At 41.4% G+C, this 18532-nt stretch overlaps 1 protein-coding gene across 3 annotated transcripts in view; it reads right to left on the bottom strand.

Moving 5' to 3' along the window:
• The window catches only part of USF3 (upstream transcription factor family member 3), a 46294-nt gene extending 32716 nt beyond the window's left edge, over nucleotides 1–13578 (bottom strand). For all 3 annotated transcript variants that reach the window (XM_046659909.1, XM_046659907.1, XM_046659908.1), the window contains exon 1: nucleotides 13321–13578. The gene's annotated coding sequence lies outside the window, so the exon portion shown is untranslated. The remainder of the gene's footprint in view (nucleotides 1–13320) is intronic.
• Nucleotides 13579–18532: the final 4954 nt, after the last annotated feature.

The raw sequence follows: 18532 nt of genomic DNA on the forward strand, positions 1-18532 counted from the left end.
GACTCATCCCTTTGTCCAGAGGGTCCACGCTGTACACACCACCCACCCATTAGTCACTTAGTAGCCCTCTGGGCTATCAATCAGATTGACTGTCGTGATATGTCAGTGCTTGTATTCAAGTAACCCTTATTTTACTTAATAATGGCCCCAAAGTGCAAGAGCAGTAATGTTGGCAATTTGGATACGCTGAATGGAAGCCGTAAAGTGCTTCCTTTAAGTGAAAAGGTGAAAGTTCTCGATTTAATACAAAAAGGAAAGAAATCGTATCCTGAGGTTGCTCAGATCTACAGTAACTTTTATTACAAAATATTGTTATAATTGCTCTATTTTATTACTAGTTATTGTTGTTAATCTCTTACTGTTCCTAATTTATAAATTAAACTTTATCATATGTTTGTAAATGTAGGAAAATTCATAGTCTACATAGGGTTCAGTACTATCCGCAGTTTCAGGCATCCACGGGGGGACTTGCAATGCACCCCCGGCGGGTAAGGGGGCATGGGGACTACCGTATTGTGAAGTGCTCACCCAGTAAGTCTAGTCAACATCCATCACCAACACAGTTACAAATTTTTTTCTTGTGATGAGAACTTTTAAGATCTACTCTTTTAGCAACGTTCAAATATACAGTGTAGTATTATTAAAAAAATATTTTTGAAGAGTACAGCAATGTATAACGTTAAATGGAAAAGTTACTTAGCTCTACAATCATGCTCTTCAGGAGTAACCACTCTAAAGAATTTGGCATTTTTTAGACCTTTTCCTTGCTCTTGCCCATACAAACTACAAATACTTCTGACTCAGAAATTATATCATAAGTAAATCCGAAGAGAATCTATGCTTTAAGGCTTTTAAAAAAAAAACCCAATTGCAAAAATAATCCCTGCTCATTGTAAAAATTTCAAACAGCACAGAGCCACGTGCAGTACCAAGGCCCCTCCACTTTTAATAGTCTGATGGTATCAATTCCCAACATTTTCCCTATGTATGCCCAAGCAGTTACTTACATACATGTTAGTAACCGTTACACTGAAAGAGCAGGACACACAAAACCCAAGTAGTAGAAAATACTTTCCACTGCCAGTTCATATCTCCCCTGTGGGGTGATCCTGCTCCCTGCATAAAATTTAGGGCAGATTCCATGACTTTACTGGTCACAGTTACATAATAAAAATCCTCTAGTCATTTCTAGTCACAAAAACGATCGATTGGGAATATCTCAATACAGTTCCTTTGATGTGGGTAATGTCTCCCCGACAACAGCCTCTTACACTCTCTCCCCATCTCCCACTTTCTGCCTCTGATGTTACAGCCCAGTCTCTTTCTGCTGAGGTACCCCTGCCTGGCAGGAAGGCCTGCAGCAGAGTGCCCTGACCAGCTCCCTCCTGACATGCTGTGAACCCACACCTGGTCCATAGACGCATATACCTCTTTAATGCAACAACCCCCAGAAATTTACCCTACAAGTATATTCATGCATGTGAGTAGCAAAACACAAGGAGAGGCTCATCAAAAGCTGACTGATTTAATATGTCATGGTATTATGATGAACCATCTGAAATTGCCCATATTTGATCTTTTCTGCCTCTAGAAACTGCAATTTCAGATGGTTCAATCTAATAGCTCTACACATAAAATATAGTTATATGTACTGACAGTTAAATAAATACATATATGTTACAGGCCGTACTGTGTCTCCCCAAAATTCATATGCTGAAGTCCTAACCCACAACACTTTGGAGTGTGACTGTATTTGAAGATCGGGCCTTTAAGGAGGTAATTAAGTTAAAGTGGGGTCATTAGGATGGGGCCTAATCCAGTAGGACTCGTGTCCTTATAAGAAAAGGAGATCAGAACACAGACCACACAGACATAGGGACGACCACGTGGGGACAGAGCAAGGCAGCAGCCATCTACAAGCTGGGGAGAGGCCTCAGAAGAAACCAAACCTGCTGACTCCTTGATCTTGGAGTTCTAGCCTCCAGAACTGTGAGAAAATTAATTTTTCTTGTTTAAGCCACTCAGTGTGTGGTATTTGTTGTGGCAGCCCTAGCAAACTAGTATTTTATATATATATATAAATAAATAATATGTAATATGCTAGTTATAAATATATATATAAATTTTTTAAGTTACCAACTTACATCTAATACCCATCCTTTGGGATGGAGAGAAGAATATATATGTGTATGTTAATAAACGCACAAAATTTCTCAGGATTGCCTCGAGGAGGGGAAATGAGGGACAGGGTACAAGGAAGACTCACTGTACATCTTCATATACAATTTTAATTTTTTGCCACATGCATGTATTTTCTTTTCCAAAATATGAATTTTTCAGTCTTTGCAATAAATGCATTTAAGACTATACTATTTCTTCAAGATACAACTTTGTCCACAGCCCAGATTTTGAAATGTAACATTTTTAAGTCATTAATTTCTAAATAGTATGTAGTTTCAATTAAAATTTTAAATTATTTTAAAAATACTATACTTAAAAACGAAAAATTAAATATTAATCACATCCTTTTTTGAGGAGGAAAATTAAAGTCCCCCACTATCACCTGTTCAATTCCATCCTATTCAATTCCCAGTTGGGAATCAATGTGACATGAACTTTCTTGATCTTTCTACATATATAAATCTTTCTACATATATGCACATATCTTTTTTACATAAAAATTAAATCATGCTATATTTGTTGCTCCAAAAGATGCTTTATTTTTACTTAGAAATATATTATGGACATCTTTCCAGGTAAGTACATATCAATTTACCTTATTCTTTTTACTACTTGCATACCATTACATTGCACGGATAAGCCATAATTTATTTAGCTGTTCCCCATTCATGAAAACCCCTCTCTTCCCTCTCCCTTTTCATTTATTTATTTATTTGTTATTAAAAACAATGTCAAAAAAAGGGCTGCAATCAACATATTACAAATTTTTATCAGTCCAAATGGCAACAAAAGATAGCTCACTACTACTTATCTTGCATCTCCTTGATGACTAGTGTGGCTGAATACCCTTTGATATGTTATGAATCATATATATTTCTTTTTTGGTGATTTGCTTATTTTTACTATCTTGACTTTTTCTTCCTTGTACTTTCAACTTTTACATCCTCTACAACCTGAGTTGAAGTAAAAAGCTTTCCAAATAGTTATATATCTTTTGGTTCCCCTTTTGTTAACTCGTGGGTGTGAATTGTTTCCTTGCCTTATGATTGGCAATAAAAAATATCTAATTTTTAGAATTTGAGATTCTATTTGTAGCCTTCTTACATGATATATTTTTGTTAAGTGTTATATGAGTATATGAAAAGAGTACGTATTATTGATTCTTCAGGTACAAAGTTTTATTAATTTCCCTCCCCCCAAAGCCTCCCAGTACATAGCTGTATATTCTAGTTGGAAGTCGTCCTAGCTCTTCTATGTGAGCCACCACCACAGCATGGCAACTGACAGACGGGTGGTGCAGTTCCGCAACAGGAAACGAACCTGGGCCGTTGAAGTGGTGAGAACACCAAAATTAACTACTAGGCCATCAGGGCTGGCCCTAAATATTTAAAAAATTAAATGTTTGTTGTCTGGAATTAAACTTTGATAACCAATTACTATGCATTTTTTTCCATTCAACATTTGCCTGGAGTGTGTTTGTGTGTATTTTACTTTTAACTTTTGTGCATTATTTTGTTTTATATTTGCTTGAAATAACACAAATCTGGAGACTTGTTTCTATACAATCTAAGAGCCTTTTTTAAAGATGAGAATTCATTCCAGTCACATGTATTGTGGCTATTGTTACATTTGGTCTTATTCTGTTCTCTCTCTCCTCCCTCTCCCATTAAGTTTTTACTTTTCCTTGATTGATTTTTTGTTTCTCTTTATTTTCCTCAAGGTCTTTTTTCCTCTTATATCTATTCTATTCATGAATATCTTTAACAATGCTAAGAAACATCCTGTAGTGGACATTTGTTAGATATTTTTTCCTCTCCACTTCATGGAGGTCCCATTTTCACTCAGATGTGTGCCCCTCCCAACCCAGGCCTTGTGCTTCTGATTTTTCTGGCTACAGTGACTGGTTTCAGGTTGGCCCATTTATAGCAAAGCTCAGCCTTTTCTTTGATGGTATGAGTAGCTATGCTCGTTCTCTTCTCAATTTAAGGAGAAAGCATGTCATTCCAAATACTGAACTTGGAAAAGAAGGAAGCCAGTCTGAGAATGAAATTCACACAAAGAAAAGCAAAGCTGAGAAGACAAAGTTGAGAGAAAAGGAATCACATATCAATAGCCTAAAATATACTAAAATTAAAATTTAAATACATTTTTCTTCCTACTAAAAACAGTATCTATGGTCTCCTCCTCTAGCACTACAAGTGGTTTTTTGGGGGGTTTTTTGCTGAGTAAGACTCGCTCTAAGCTAACATCTGTTGCCAATCTTCCTCTTTTTTGGCTTGAGGAAGATTAGCCTTGAGCTAACATCTGTGCCAATCTTCCTCTATTTTATATGTGGGGCACCACCACAGCATGGCTGGTGAGTAGAGGAGGTCTGCACCCAGGATCTGAACCCCCAATCCTGGGCTGCTGAAATGGACCATGCAGAACTTTAACCACTCCGCCACCAGGCCAGGCCCTGCAAGTATTTTAACATGCTCTATTTCTTACCCACCAACTGCCCATCACCCACCTCTGCCACAGACTTACTGAAATTGTGTAGAGTCTTAGTTCTAGAGTGTTCTCCTCCTAGATCTATATTCCACGTCCAACAGCTCATAATTTTCTTCTGTGTCCTTTTTGTACCATTTTGAAAGCACTCCTTGGTCTGATGTACGAGTTCATTAATTTAGCCATGTATTACAACCATGCTGCTATTCAGCTTGCTACTGAAGTTTTTATTTCAGAACATACACTTTCAATTTCCAAAAACTTGCTTGTTCTTATTTCTTTTTCACAGCACCCCATTCCTATTTTATGGAAATTATCTTCTCTCAAATCTCTGAGGATATTTTTGAACAAAAAATATTATTTTTTGTCTATCACATTCAATTTCTTTTCTCAAAGATCGCTTCCTCTGTTTGTTCAGCTTGGTGTCCCTCTTTCTCCCTGTTGATTTTCCTTAAATACTTAGTGAGTCTTGGTTAACTGAATTGGCAGCTAAAGTTGGTTTCCCCAGCACAGGTTCTTGACTCTGAATGCACTGTAGAAATCACCTTTTTTTCAAAACAACTCCTTAGGTGATTTTAATGTTGATCAACCACTAAGAACCACTGCTTTACCATTTGTGAAAATCACTCTTCTCCCTGCCGTGAATGTGCACGCTGATTACGAGTCCTGGCTATCAAGAGTATGGCACATGGGTGGTGGCAAGCAGCTAGATGGGCACCTTCTGAAGGAAAGAAGAGCTCCACATTCACAGTGGTAACTAGAAGGTCTCTGATTCTCTGAGGTAGAACCCTGATTCTCTCTCTGGCCCTAAAGCCCACACTGGAGATACCCCCAAATATGTTCTAGCATCTAACCTGTGAGTGAACACTGTCATTAGCTATTCTAATTGATCTTGGTACAGCTTAGCTTTTGACCACCGCTATGATCTGAATGTTTGCGTCCCCCGCAAATTCCTGTGTTGAAATCCTAACCCTCAAGGTGATGGTAGGGATGGTATGGCGAGGTGGGGCCTTTGGGGGGTGATTAGGATATGAGGGCAGAACCCTCATGAATGGAATTAGTGCCCTTATAAAAGAGGGCCCAGAGAGCGTGCTTACCCCTTCCACCACGTGAGGATACAGCAAGAAGGCAGCAGTCTGCAACCCAGAAGAAGGCCTTCAGCAGAATCCAACTATGCTGGCACCCTGATTTGGACTCCAGCCTCCAGAATGTAAGAAACAAATTTCTGTTGTTTATAAGCCACCTAGTCTATGCATTTTTGTTACAGCCACCCAAATGGACTATGAAAACCAACCTCAACCGCCTTCTACTTTTCGACGTCTCTGAGCTTTACGGTTTGTGTGAAAGCCAGAATTGCATTGGGAAAACTCACTTTCCTAGTATCTCCCCTTTAAGCCTGTGTTAGGTTGCAGAGTTCTCCATACTCTAAGGTTTTTCCATCAATCTGATCCCAAATGCTTTGCATTTTTCATAAATTCCTTCAAATTTTTGATCTTTAGATGACACCCTTCCCAGTTTTTCAACACTAATAAAGATGTATCCGTATTTTTCTATTTTCTTATTCTTTTTATGTGTTACTTAACTAGATTCTTCCATTATACAAAAACAAGCTTATATTGAACTACTCAGATCATACTGAAGGATGTACCTGGTAAAAGGAGTCTTCCCCACCAATTTCCTCCTCAAATCTCCTGTTAACACTACTCAAGTAATTACTGCTCTCTTACTCTTTTTCCCTTTCCATACTGTATTCTTTGAAAGTGAGTACTAAGTCCACACTCAAGGAGAGGGAAATTCATCTCTATCTCTTCCAGAAGGGAGCATCTAAATATATTTTTTACAATTCTTCTGACAAAGGAGATTTGTCTCTTCTCCCCCATTTACTTAATCATTTATTTGTATCAGTATGGACTCGAGGGTGTTTATGTTATTCTTCAGGTCAAAATGTAATGCTATAGTTATTTTGTTGTTCAAATCGTTGAAGCTTTGCCCATTGGGCATTCTTTCAGGTTGGCTCCCGTGTCTTTCTCACATGCCTCCACCTCCCTCCCACCCCCATTTTTAGGACTTCCTTACTTTTGGGCACTATAAGATGCTCCAGGCTCATCTTGTGATATATACCTTGTTACTGGTTCTGTTTCTCTGGGGAACCCTGGCTAATTAGTGTGTAATCAGTAAGTATGCTGATGAAGGAATGAATGGCTGGGGTAGGGTGCAGGAACTTTTTAAAGCCCCTAAAGTGATTCTGAGGCACAGTCACTGTAATCACCAGTACAGATCCTCTCAAGCCCCCACATATCTTTCACCCACATTAATGAATGAATGGTATAGTGGAATGGGACCAGTCTTTGATATCAGACCCAGGATCAAACCTCAAAGCTGACATTCACTAGCTATTTGGTTTTAAAATAAGTATTCCTTGAAGTCTGGGCAACTCCTCACTTAAAACTGGGAGATTATTACCAACCCCTCAGAGGACTGTTACGAGTTTACATGACAATACATTTAATGGATCAAGCAAATGTCTGGTACACAACAAGAGCTCAGACATATTAGTTGCTTTTCTTCCATTTCCCCCCTAATTCACTGGGAACAGGGAGGCTATCTGGCATGAATTCTTTAATGGATCCTACATTTATCATAAAAGACCCCTGCCTATACATCCATCCTTTCAGCCCGCCAGAACATCCTAAGGCTAACTGTGCTGTCTGAGGAGAGACGCTCTATACCTGATTCTTCCCTCTTTAGCGCTTCATTTCCTCATAAGCATTTCTGTTTTGCTTCCAAAACACAAAGAGTTTCCTCACATTAAACAAGAATTTACTGTCTTTTCCATCTCTCATTCCGTTTCTCTCCTACTATTTCTGTGACACTTCTGGCCTTTCCTTCACTGGCCAATCCCTCCTAAACCCGAGGCAGAACGCCTTCTGACGGCTCCCGCCAACCGAAACTGCTTTCGTGGAGGTCAGGGACTATTTTTCACCAAATCAGAGGTCTTTTGTTCTGTCTTCCTTCTCCTCTCTGCAGGATTTGAGATGCTGCTCTCTTTTTCTTGAAATTCTCCTCCCAGATTGTCTTCCTCTTCTCCAATTACGCACCCTCTTTCTCTAACATGAATCCTGGTCTCTCTCATGCTGACTTTCAAGGCTCAATCCTTCTATTTGCTTTCTCCCTACAAAGTTTCAAATTGTTTCTGTGTAAAAGCCATTATGTTTTTATAATAAAGCTACCTTTCAACACTGATCTTGCTGCAAATCTTTAGTTAGGCAAAGCTCTCTTCAGAACATTTCATTTCAAAACCAATTAACATGTTTGTGCAACATGTTAAATTGCCTTGCCTCTTAAGAGACCTCCTTCCAATTTCTCCATTTTATCAAACTTTAACCTGGCTCTAAACCCCAAAATAATCTTCAAATCTTCTCACCAAATCCTATCGATTCTTTTCACGATGTTCATGGCCTCCTGTTTGTTACCACCACCTTAGATTAGGCCTCATTTTACACATCTGGCTGTTAATAGTCTTTTTTGCTCCCAGTCTTTTCCCTATTCTTCCATGGTTTTAGATTCCAATGTCTCAGTAATCTGACCAGTTCACTGTATTCCATCATGTGCCTCTCCTGCTCCCGAATCTACAGGACTATTTTCCAACATCTACTGCATCGAATACAAACTCCTGCTTCCCAGCTTTCATGACCCTAACACTACCTTCTTCAGTGGCAGTCTCCCTCATCCACTTCCACCTAGTACATCACACACAGGAGCAGGGTCATAGCTAACCACGTCACCTACTATTCCCTGCTCTCCAATTCAGACAGGTTCTGCCCTGAGCTGCCTATCAGCCCATTCATTTTCTTGCTAAATCTGTGCTGTTTTCCCACTGAAATGACCTTTCCACTTTGCTCAGCTTATCCAAATCCTATTAATTTTCAAGTCTAGTGCAAGTTTGTCTTCCTCTCTAAAATGTTCCCCCAGGGGCCAGCCCCATGGCCTAGAGGTTAAGTTCAGTGCACTCTGCTTCAGCAGCCTGGGTTTGTGGGTTTGGATCCCAGGCACAGACCTACACCACTCATCAGCAGCCATGCTGAGGTGGCAACTCACATACGAAATAGAGGAAGATTGGCACAGATGCTAGCTCAGGGCAATTCTTCCTCAGGCAAAAAGAGGTAGATTGGCAACAGATGTTAGATCAAGGTGAATCTTCCTCAGCAAAAAAATAAAAAATGAAAAAAATAAATAAAACCTTCCCTAATATTTCCAGCTAACACTAAGCCCTCTACCTTTGTTCTGGACTCTATCACTTCCACTTCTTAATAATCCTGTTACAAAATATATCTTTTCTCTCAGATATTATTAATCTTTCCTTCCCTATTAGTGTTTTTCTATTAAGATATATCCTTATTCATTTTTTTCCATTTAAAAAGTAAAAATGATTTTTTTTCTGATCTTGCCACAGCTTCTAGGTGTACCCATGCTTTCTCCCTCCCAACCAACTCCTTGAACAAGCAGTTTATACAAGAAAGAAGAAAGGAAGGAAAGAAAAGAAATTATAGTAGCTAAGGGGAGAATGCTTTTGCCAGGGGACCCAATAATGGCTTCCTTAATTGGGAGGTAATGCTGTCTGGGGCTCCTCATGTAGCCAGGCAATAGACAAAAGGGAAGTTACAAGGAGCATAGGTGGGAATTGGGGGAATCCTGAGATACCTCTTTGTACTAACACTAGCTGTGAAGTTACCAAATAGACTACTGCCACCTTACAGAAGATCAGCAAGATTGGCAGGGGTTCAGACCATGTGGAATAAAAGTTTGCAAACCACATGTGTCTGACTCCAAAGTCCATGCTCTTTAACATACTACTTTCTACTGATATCAATCTACTTGCAGTTCCTTAATCAAGAAACGCCCTTTCTCATTTCCATGCTCTGTACCAGTTACTTTGTCTGGAATGCTAATACCAACTTCCCAACTGGGAACTCCTAATTACCCCCTTTGAAACTTTCTCTGATCCCTAGAGGTTAGTGTCCACAACCCTTACATGACACTCCACAATGTCCTTACATAAAATACATTCTACATGCTTACTGGTTTTTCCCACTAGACTGCAAGCTTCTAAATGGTAGACACCACATCTTTCATATTTGTATCCCCAACAATTAGTATTCAGTAAGAGAGTAATAAATGTCCATTGAAAGAATATCTGGTCCTTTCAAATTTTCCATGGTATGAACAACTGCATCACAGATTTTGAATACTTATTTCTTTAAATTAGCATCTAATGAATACTGTATTCAGCCCCTTAATTAATTGACATGGTGTTTCCCAATCTCTCTAATAAGTCTACAAACTTCTTAAGAGCTGAGTCCACACCAGTTATTACTTCTGTATTCTCTCTAGCACCTAAGAGTGTTGGGCACGTGGTAAGTACTCAATAAATACTTGATGAACTGAATTAAAAACACAGTATTAGCACATTAATAGGAGCAACTTATCATGCCCTACTGATCTAATTAAAAGATCTGGCCTTCTGAAGTAGTGCAATTGTACCCATATGGAAAATTTAATGAGAAAAAGAAAAATTATCCAATTGGACAGTTAACAGCTTTTCTCTTACTGAGAGTTCCACAAATATTTTATGGATAACAAGAGTCAACCTCTAGAGCTCAGAGTAAAAGACTCAAGGTAATATCCCTGTGCATATTGGAAGGAAGATTACGGGTTTAAGGGGCCTGTCACAACCATCATTACTTAAATTCTACTAAGCCTTAACAAACGCATAATAGGAGTACAAGACATAAGAATATTTAATAGCAAAATCAATTAACGCCAAGTCAACCTATGCTACAGATGTATACGGTTATCTTTGCATAATATATAACACAACAGTCATTTACTTGTTCAACAAACATTTATTAAGTGCCTACTAATGACAAGTGCTATGTTAGGTCCCAGTAATAAAAAGATGAAGAGAACACAGTTCCTATGTTGCTGGGGCTCTAGCTCTGCCATGTGGCAATGGTACTCAAGAATACAACATGAGCCATACTTCCTGGAGTTGCTCAACATGGATGCTTTGCAGGGAGGAGTCTGGTGGAGAAGGCAGACAAACACATAGTGCAATATGATTAACGTTAACACATAACTAAGTACAAGCTGTTACGGGGCCACAGAGGAGAACATAATCAACCTACTGAAGAAATCAGGAAAAGATACGGAAGGAACTGACATCCGTACATGAATTCGATGAGAGTTAAGGTATGAGGAAGCTACCAAGACAGAAACATCTGGGATGGAATCAAACCTGAAACTATGGTGCAAGAAGAGTCGAGAGGGCTTCAAAGCAAACGAGTACAACTCAAAGCAAACCACTGTAGAAGAGCCAAACAATAAGATACTCCTTGCCATTAAGTTTGAGAATAATGAAACACATATACAAGAGAAGTTAAACCACCACATGGTATAAGCATAAAGGGAGTCTTTCAAACAATATGTGGCGTAGAAGTTCAAAGGGAGCCAATCACTAAGAGAGCTGTCAGGAAAACCTCCATAAAAGCAGAGTTAGAACTATTGTTGGGGGGGGGGGCGGGGCGTCCATCTGGTGAGAAAGATCAACGTCATTCACAAAAGCAAGGATCTGAACTGCTTATCTGCGGGACCATGACGAGGTCCAGAGGTTCATGGTGGGAGGCAGTGGGGAAAAAGCTAGACATGTGAGTGAAGGCCTAATTTAGAAGAGCCTGGAACACAAGCCTAGCAGACTGGACATTGTTCTTGACTCTTAGTAGTTCTCAGTCCTGACTGCTGAATGGAAACATCTGGGGAGCTTTAAAAACTATACCTATGCCTGAGGCTCACCCCATAGCAAAAGTAGGAGAATCTCTGTGGGGAGTGGCCTGGGATTAAAATATCAAAGCACACACGGTGATTCCACTGAGCACTCCGGACTGAGGACCACTGGGCTAGATGACAGGAAGGTGAGACATGACAAACATAGTTAAGACCCAGGCTTGATTTCCGTCCCTGTTTATAAGCAACAATTTTGAGCTGATTATCTGTGGAAGCTTATCTTCTAACCTGAGTTAAACATTCTCAGTTTTCTTAGAGTTTCTTTTCCCTTGTTGACAATGCTAAGCTCTGAAAATAACCCATCAATTTCTCCTACATGACTGGTTCACTGCACAGTCTGCAACTGTAGAATTTTATTTCCATGACATCCCACAGACAACTTAGAAAATAATTCTCGCAACTTTATGCTGCCCTTAGATCTCTGCAACGAAATGCTTTATATTAAAGAATGTTCTAGGCTGCATGCATGTCTGGATTTTACAGAACTTCTCTTTTAAATACAGAGAGAATGTAATACCTATGCACACAAAAGTCATATCACTTAGACTAGAGCAAAATGTGAGATTAAGTACTCATTCTTGCAGTACCTGGAGACATTAGCCTGTTCCTGGTTTCAGAAGTGCAATGATTACAAAGTAATTTGCTTATTTTGTAACAAATACTTTCAAAGTACTTCATAAATAAAGGGAAACAACAAATGTATCCCATACAGCAACTCTGTACTACATTAAACAAGCGTCCAGTGTGGGAGGAAAATGTGATCAAGGTGATTATGTATTATGACAGCATGTCGACCCTTCCAAAAGCAGGTTGGTTTGCTTGCTTGCTTGTTTTTTAAGTAAAAGCAAAGGTACAAATATGCTTCAGCATCCATGTTACTCACAGAAGGGATTATTCAAGAAATCTGTACTTTGTTTATAGGTAAGGAAGGGTCTTCTGTATGTAAACTTAAGTTAACCACAACTGTCTTGTTTTGTGTGGTGTTAGGTCACTATATCTACTTAATGGTAAAAATGGTATGAGAACGTGAGTTGGATGCCTACAGCTGAGACTCCACGCACATGTTCATGCAGTCTTATTTCCAGATAAAGTTAATAAACTCGAAGGACCATATCCCACTGTAACCGTAGGGGGGAGGGAGTGAGGAAGCGGGGACGGGGGCAGTGAGTATGGGAGAATCCAACAATCAAAATGCTAAACATGAACAAGAGTCCAGAGAGCTTTCCTCAGAAATCTGGAACTAGATTTCAAGAGTTGGCCGTTCGCTTGTACCGCTCCTATTCAGAAAAGAAAAGAAAGGCTTCTAAAAAGAAAACGCAAGGGTAACTCTCCGACACAGAGGTGAGAGTTAAAAAGCAAGTCACAGGATTCTGCCCAGGGGATCCGAAGGAAATCCAGAGGGCAAGGAACGAAGAGGGGACGAAGGAGACAGGAAAAGGTGTCGACGGCGGGCAGAGGCCATCCGCTGGGACCCTGGCCGCCCAGCTCTTTATGCACCCAGGGCAGCGTGGACAGCCTCTCTGGCCCCGCGCACATCTGGGGCCGGGCGCAGCGCGAGCCCCCACGGGCCTGGCACCAGGGGGCGCGGGGCGCCCGGGGTCGGAGAGAAAGGGCTGCACGCCCCGCCCGCGCCCGCGCCCCGCCGGGCTCCGCACGCAGGGAACCCCAGGAAGGAGGCACACTTTGCGCTGCCCTCGCCTCCCGGGGCAGGGAGGGGGTGGGTGGAGCGCAGCCCGGAGCCGCCCCCGGAGCCGCCCCCACAGCCCCGGCCCCCCGCCCCGCTGTCAGCGGCCCCCTCCCGCAGTCACTCACCCGGGGGCTGCGCGGTCTCGGCCGCGGCGGCGGCGGCGGCGGCGACCCCCGCCTGGGTCATGATCCCAGGCGGGTACAGCAGGGGTGTCCGACCGCCCGGGCGAATCTCTCCGTCCGCGGCCGCCGCCTGCTCCTCTGGGGCTGGGGGAGTGCGGGCCCAGGCCCTCCTCTCCCCCCGCCCCCGCCGCCTCTTCTCGCGGCCACCGCCGCCGCTGCGAGCCCGAGCCCTCAAGGCCGGAGACCCGGCGGCAGCGCGGCCTCAACTTTCCCAGCCCCCCTCCCCCCGCCCCTCCCCGCCCCTCCCCGCCCCTCCCGCGCCCGCCGCTCGGCATGCGAACAGCCTACCCTGGGTGCGCCGCGCTCCCGCCCCTGCCACTCAGCCCACCAACCCGGCCCCGGGGAGGCTGCCGCGGTAGCCAATCAGAACCCGGGACGCTGTTGCACTAGGCTGGAGGGCGGGAGGAGGTGGAGGGAAAACCGGAGAGTCAACGAGCCTCGGGCGGCCCAATGAGGAGGGCCGGGGGGCGGAGGTGTGCAAGTTGGGTTGAAGGAACAGGAAATATTCTTAAAGGTAGAGTGATGGGCAGGGAGGAAAGCCAGTAGGTGAATGGGAAAGAGGTGGGCCTGGTTCCTTAAAGGGGACGCCTTGAGAACCTAGAAAAGCAGGTTTTTAAGAAACTTCTTTGTATTCCGTTGTCTGTTCTGCTTTCCACGTCTTTCAGGTGGAGTTTGGAAGTGGGAAAACTAGAAAGGATGAGGGAACGGAAGGCTTTCAAGTATAATTAAAAAGCTCCTCTTAGCCTAGAAGGCAGGAAGGCGGGATGATGCCTCTGTAATAAGAGGTGGGGAAGAAGAGAATCCAGACGTCTCTCACTGCCCTTTCACTGGAAGATCGTTGCCTGACGCTGCTCGAATTTGTAGACTGTGGTCATCTGTCATCCTTCATTTGCAACAAAGCACGGATTCCTTCGAACTGGCGATGACTGTGTTCCGAAATGTCCTGGGGTCCTCCCAGGTGGGGGAAAGAATATGTGGCATTGGGAGATGGGGTTTGGAATCTCAAGCCTGGGTGCCTAGAGAGCTAGATCTGGGACATGTAGAGCCGCCGGTGATGGAATGGAGACCTGAGGGTTCCCTAACTCCGAAATGAGTGTGGAGTCCTGGAACCGTGGTCACGACTCCCTTTTCCTGGTTTCGCTTCACATTTCATAACCCTTCCCCTCCTGAAATAGGTGTCCTCCACCTACTGGTGGTGAAAGATTCCCAAACCCTTCCCCAACCGGGTTTGTAAATGTCCCAGATCTTAGATGTCCAAGGACTAGACCAGGTAACTTCCAGAAGGTGAACACAGGGCATGGCATAATGAGAATTACTTGAGCCTGTGTGCAGAGGAAGCTGACCTAGTATTGAGAAAAAGTGTCAAGTTAAACAGTAACTGCGTCTTGTGTTTGTACGGCAGTTTAAAAGCTATGATGAAACAAGGCCTTTAGTGTTGCTTATAAACTATGGTACCATAAACAGTCTGGAAATTTTCTTTAACTCTTGCATCTCAGCATATGAAGGTCTAATTAGCCTCTGAATGGACTTAGTGCACCCAAATCCAAGCTGCAGATGAGAAAGGATTCAGAGCCTAATAGGGATGCTACGTCCAGCTATAGGAAATAATTTCCATTGTGATCAGAATATAAGGTATTCTGGTTACAAAACTATTCTAGCTAATAAATATGTATAGGGTATGTATGATTTTCTAAACAACTACAATGCAGAGTCTAAAGTAAAATCAGAAAAGTTTTGATGGTTCAGAAAACAGAATATAGACCACCGTTAAAAATACCTTTCTGGCACAATTTAGAAGTGTAAATAAGAGAAATTTCTGTTTGATAAAAGATCTCAATGTTAGCTTTATAATTTAATCATCATTCCTGAAGAAGCCCAAATTGTAATCATGGATCTTTTTACTTGCTTTGCCCATTCAACATTGGTTTACTGCACTAAATATGAGAGGATGGCATCAAATAATCGAACCAGTCCAATTTCCGGGCTAGGTGGCCTGTGTTTACAGTGCCTATACCGGTGATGAAATGTGGTGGCCAGGTGAAACTGGTCTCACGCGGCTCGAGTGAATCTTTCACCCACATCCTTAAGACATCTCAATGGCTCTAAAAGACTTTTTGCGCGACTCCAGTTGCTTATCTCCAGTTCCGTTTCGTGACATCTCTTTTCCTACTCCTGGGGATGAATGACTAGGGGAGCGGGCCGCCTACAGCCTAAGCGAGGGGCGGCTCAGGGGGCGGCTCGAGGCTCTGCCCCATCCGCTCTCTCCCAGCTCCTGGAGGCGAGGGCAGCGCAAAGTGTTCCTCCTTTCTGGGGTCCCCTGCGTGCGGAGCCTGGTAGGGTGCGGGCGCGGCATGCAGCCCTTTCTCCCCAACTCCGGCGCCCCACCCCCTGGTGCCAGGCCGGTGGGGGCTCGCCCTGCGCCCGGCCCCAGATGCGCGCGCGGCCGGAGAGGCTGTCCACGCTTGCGGTTTCTTTTTAGAAACTTTCAGAAACGAGTGGCAGCGCTACAAGCGAATGGTCAACTTTTAAAATCTACTTCTGTGTTTCCCAAAGACACTGCCCGATTGCTTTCCAAAGTGGTTATAATATTTCGCGTTTTCAACAGCGAAATATGCAGCGTCCAGATACTCCGCTTCATCCCCAACCGTTGATATTGTCAGTCTTTTAAATTCTAGCCCTTATTATGGGTGTGGTCTCTCGTGATTTGAATTTGCATTTCTCTAATTATTAGCGGTGTTGAGCGTATTTTCGTATGTTTATTGGCTGGTTACATATCTTCTTGGGTAAAGTGTTTGTTCGAATCTTTAGCCCATTTTTAAATCAGAATGCTTATCTTTGTGTGTTTTGGATAGAAGTTCTTTCTCAGATATACATTGTGCAAATATTTTCACCCAATCTATATCTTGAAAAAAAAACCAAAATAGCTTTATTGAGGTATGATTGACCTACAATAAGCTGAACATATTTAAATATACAACGTGATATTTTGACATATATATACATCTGTGAAACTGTCTCCACAATTAAAAATAAACATACCCATCTTGCTCTCCAATTTCCTCATCCTCCTTATTAATTCCTTACTTTTGTCTCATCCTGTTCTCCAGACAACCACTAATCTGCTTTCTGTCACTACACATTCGTTTTCATTTTCTATAATTTTATATAAATGGAATCATTCAGTATATCCTCTTTTTTGTCTATCTTCTTTCATTCAGCATACTTTTTTTTGGAGATTCGTTCACGTTGTTGTGCATATCAATAATTCATTAGCTTTTGTTGCTAAGTAGTATTCCATTGTATGGATATATCATATATGTTCACTTTGGTGGACGGTTGGATTGTTTGCGGTTTTTGACTATTATAAATAAAGATGCTAGAATATTTGCATACAAATCTTTGTATGGACATTTGCTTTCATCTTCCTTGGTAATACTTGAGTAAATATCTAGTGAAATGACTCAGTCATGTGGTAAGTGCACTTTTTAAAAAACTGCCAAACTGTTTTCCAAAGTTGTTGCACCATTTTATATTCTCACCAGTAGAGTATGAGAATTTAAATTGTACCATATCCTTGTCAACACTTAATATGGTCAGTCTTTTAAAATTTTAGTCATTCCAATAGGAGTACAGTGGTATTTCATTGTGACTTTAATTTGTATTTCCCTAGTGACTAATGATACTGAGCATCTTTTCATGCTTATTAGCCATTTGTTATCTTTTGTGAAGTGCTGTTGCAATTTTTTGCCCATTTTTATTGGGTTGCTTTTATTGAGTTTCAAGAGTTCTTAAATATTCTGGATACATATTCTTTATCAGATATGTGATATGCAATGTATTCTCCCAGTTCCTGGGTTATCTTTTCATTCTCTTAACTATGCTTTCCAAATAGTAGTTGTTAATTTTAAGTCCAATTTATCAATTATTTCTTTAATGGATTGTGCTTATGATGTCACAGCTAAGAAATCTTTCACTAACACAAAGTCATACAGACTTTTCTCCTGTCTTTTCTTCTAGAAGTTTTATGTTTCATATTTAGATCCATGATGCATTTTAAATTAGTTGTTGTATATTGTGGAAGTATGGATCAAAGTTTATATCTTTGCATTGGGAAATCAATTTTTCCAGCACCAATTGTAAAGACCATCCTTCCTCCACTGGGTTGCCTTTGTACCTTGGACAAAACTCTATTGACCAGATACGTGTGGTGCATTGCTGGACTCTATGCTGTTCCATTGATCTATTTGTCCATCCTGACACCAATACCACACTGTTTTGATCACTGCAGCTTTATAAGTCTTGAAGTCAAGTTGTGTAAGTCCTCCAATTTTCTTGTTCCTTTAAAAAATCTTTTAACTATTCTAGGTCCTTTGCATTTCCATATAGACTTAAGCTTGTCAAGTTAAAAAAAATGCCTGCTAAAATTTTGACTGGGATCTATAATTCAATTTAGGGAGAAGTTACAACTTTTTTTTTTTTGAGGAAGATTAGCCCTGAGCTAACTGCTGCCAATCCTCCTGTTTTTGCTGAGGATGGCTGGCCCTGAGCTAACATCCATGCCCATCTTCCTCTACTGTATATGTGGGACGCCTACCGCAGCATGGCTTGATAAGCAGTGCCATGTCCACATCCAGGATTCGAACTGGCGAAGTTACAACTTAATATTGAGTCTTTAGATTCATGAGTATGTTCTCTCTCCATTTATTTGGATCTTTAAAAGTTTTTCTCAGGAGTGTTTTAGAGCATTCTGTATATAGATCTTGCATATATTTTATTAAATTTATCCCTAAACATCTCATATTTTTATGCTATTGTAAATGTTATCTTTTAAATTTAAATTTGTAATTTTTGTAGCTGGAAATACAATTGACATTTGTATCCTGTGACCATGTTACACTCACTTATTAGTTCTAATAGCTTTTTTTAAGTTATCTTAGTGTCTTCTACTTCATATCATCTGCAAATAATGACCATTTTCTTTCTTTCTGTTCAATCTTCATGATTATTTATTTATTTATTTTTTTTACTGGACAGGCTAGGGCTTCCACTGCGATACTATATAGAAGTGAGAAGAGTATATAGTGTACCTAGCGAGAGCAGTCACCTGTATATAGTGAGAGCAGTATATATATGTATATATCTCACCTGAATATAG

This window comes from Equus quagga, chromosome 4 (genome assembly GCF_021613505.1).
Source record: "Equus quagga isolate Etosha38 chromosome 4, UCLA_HA_Equagga_1.0, whole genome shotgun sequence".
Taxonomy (NCBI): domain Eukaryota; kingdom Metazoa; phylum Chordata; class Mammalia; order Perissodactyla; family Equidae; genus Equus; species Equus quagga.